Source organism: Telmatherina bonti (assembly GCF_933228915.1).
Source record: "Telmatherina bonti genome assembly, chromosome: 3".
Lineage (NCBI taxonomy): Eukaryota > Metazoa > Chordata > Actinopteri > Atheriniformes > Telmatherinidae > Telmatherina > Telmatherina bonti.
In genome coordinates, this window is record NC_136621.1 from 23283168 (window position 1) to 23286285 (window position 3118).

The following is a 3118-nucleotide window of genomic DNA, read 5'->3' on the forward strand; positions in this document are numbered from 1 at the left end:
AAATGAAACAATAATGATTACATAACATTCTCATAGGAAAGCCACTCATTTTCTACTGTAAATAAACAAACATTTTTTCACTAATTTGTCCACTGTCTTTGTAGCGCCACTCGCCGGGCACAGAACATACAATATACCCAACAGCTGTATCATCTGAATAGTTCAGTTTGTGGCAGGAGTCTTAGCTGCTGTGCAGATATGCCTGAACAGAATGAAAGCTAAAAAAAAAAAAATAAAAGTGTTATATTTCAGTGTGCCAGAAATATATTTCCCCTGACATATTGTGGTGTGATTGTCAGATAATCCATAAATCAGAATGTCAGGGTCACCTCTATAACCAAAAATTGTCTCACCATAGGAGGTCTTGCAGTGTTTAAAGACCTGGAGAAGTCAAAGCACACGAGCCCCAAGTAAAAACCAGGCATATTGACATTGTGATATGTCAGACACAATTAAAAGAACAGCATTTTTAACTCCTTCCTAGTACGCAGACCGGAGGGGGTTTAGATCTTCAGAAACTGACAGTTTCATACAATGGAGAAGAGACCCAAAGTTGGAGGTGGGAGAAGCAGCCATAGACATGGGGATGGAAGACACAGCCACAGTGGCGGAGGGAGAAGCAATAGCAGTATACCAAGCTCCACTGACAAGCCAGCTGTATTACTGGTTTAAAGCATTATTCTTGTCTACATTATATGCCCCAACCTGGAAGTTCTTCAGTTTGTAACCAGAGATGGACTTCCTGTACCACCTTCCTGGTGTCTGCTCTGTTTTTTCAACATTTTTATTCGAACTCCACCTTAGCCTGCTTTTAAACTGTCAGTGCACACTACTCTCCTTGTCTTTAGCCCTTTCCTGGAATGCCATCTAGCTAAGTAGCTGGAGCTTTTCCAAGCTGCTATCAGGGAGGAGCATCTCAACTAGGTTGTCATTCCACTGAAGTGCCAACATAGATGCAAACAGGATAAACAGCCACTCCCACTCATACCTGAGGTCAAATTATAATCACCAACTGATTTAACATACATGTTTCAGGACTATTTGGGTACCTGGAGAAAGCCCAAGCACAGGGTGAACACAGAAAACTCCCAGCTGAGATTCAGTTCAGATGCATTCTTGGTGATTCATCTTGAATGTGCTGCTTTCTGGAGAATTTTCTCATTAACCAGTTCCCCAAAGCACAACAAAAAACATTTACAGGTTTAGAAAAACAAATATTTTCTCAGGCTAAAAATAGTATTTGATTGTCTTTGGATATGGCTTGGTTTACTGTACTTTTTGTTATACTATATTAATGTTTTTATAAATGTTCTGTCTTACAGAAAAATGTTAAAAAGCTCGACTGTAATCCGTTTTTTTCTTAATACTTGCAGGAGAAAGAGAAATGTTGATATATGTGGCACAACTAAAAAAAAATTTCTTGAACTGGAAAGATTCCAAATTGAACAACATGGGTGGTCTTTCCATTCGATTCCAAATGTTGGGATGCCCCAGACAAAGTTAAAAGAAACTTCACTTACTGTCTTGTCCCAAGGCTGCAGTGCTTTTACACATATTTGTTTAGAATTTAAAAAGATAGAAAACTACATAATCCAGTAGGAGAGTGACAGACAGCATTCATTGTGTGTCAGATTGGGAAATGCACTCCATCTGCACAGCAGAACAGTTTTTGTTTAGTTAATGACATTGCTGTTGAAATCTCAGACAGACTTACTTTGATTTTATACTGGCACATGTAAGTCATGTTTACATGCACAGAAGTGGATAGGTTTGTCACTCATATTAAAACTCAACATCATCACAATAGCATAAACATTAGTTTCTTCCTACCTATGCACAAAAATAATGTCAACCCTCTCAAGCTGAGCTGCAGTGGGTAGCACTGTGGCCTCACAGCAAGAAGGTTGTTGGTTCGAGCTGCGACTGGGGGGAGGTTGGAACAGTGGCCTTTGTGTGCAGAGTTTGCATCTTCTACTTGTGTATGTGTGGATTCCTCCCACCTACAAGACATTGATACAGGTCCAGTGTGTTATTAGATCTGAAAGTATTGTATCCAAATAAATCAATATATTGTAAAAGTTGTTTTTTTTTTTTATTTTGGAAAGTTAAGTGTTAATATTTTATTTGTATTAATCTCCAACAAGGTCATGATGACTTATTTTTAAATGTGATTACTTTAAATTTTCAAAAGTATATTATTGAGTTGGCCATTGTTTCTATAATCAGACAAAATGCTATAAACCACAGTATTAAACTGGAGAAGTTCTTTTTACAACTTTGTGGGTGTAAAGGGATGTTTGTACACATTATAAACTCTTAGTTATATTATATGTTAGGACTACGTTCATTAATCCGAAAAAATATTCATAAAGGTTTAAAATTGGCAAGTGGAGGAGGGCAGATCATTTCTTAGTTTAAGCAAGTTTATATTTTAAATTCTTTGACGATTACAATGCAGCTTTTTAAACACAACATCAGTAATTCAACTTTATGATCATTTGGACTGTATGTGAAATTTTACTGTACTATGGGAAAATGTACAGCTATTTTCCCTATAAATGAAAAAAAATCAGACATTTCTATTTTGTTTGTACAAAATGACAAAAAATAATTCATATTGGATTTGGACAACTGTGTCCCTTCCAATATTGCTGGGAAAAAATGACTTCTTTGGAAATGTAGATTTGCCATTGTGGTTTAGATTCAGATTTGAGTTTAATAAACCTAAGCTTGTGAAAGGAGCATATACATTGTGGCTAATTTTAAATTCATGGTTGACTGCTGATAAATATAAAAGCATGTGAGTGTTTCTCTATGTCACCTAGAAATCACCTAAGTATGCAGTGAACAATGTACCATCACATAACTTATAAACTGTGTTAAATTGTTAAGTAGAGTTTCAAGTATAATTCAATCAAAACTGAAAAAATTCCCATTTGCAGATCTGTTTTCCCTTACAGAACGTTCAGTTTGGTGCCTGTGAGACTGAGCATCATAATTTCCACCACAGCATATTTTAAAACTTTGGAGAAGCTTAGAACATTTACAATTAAAACATGTGGTTAAACTAAGCAGCATGCTGACTTGGAACAAATGAAAGCCTGAAATGATTACCTCA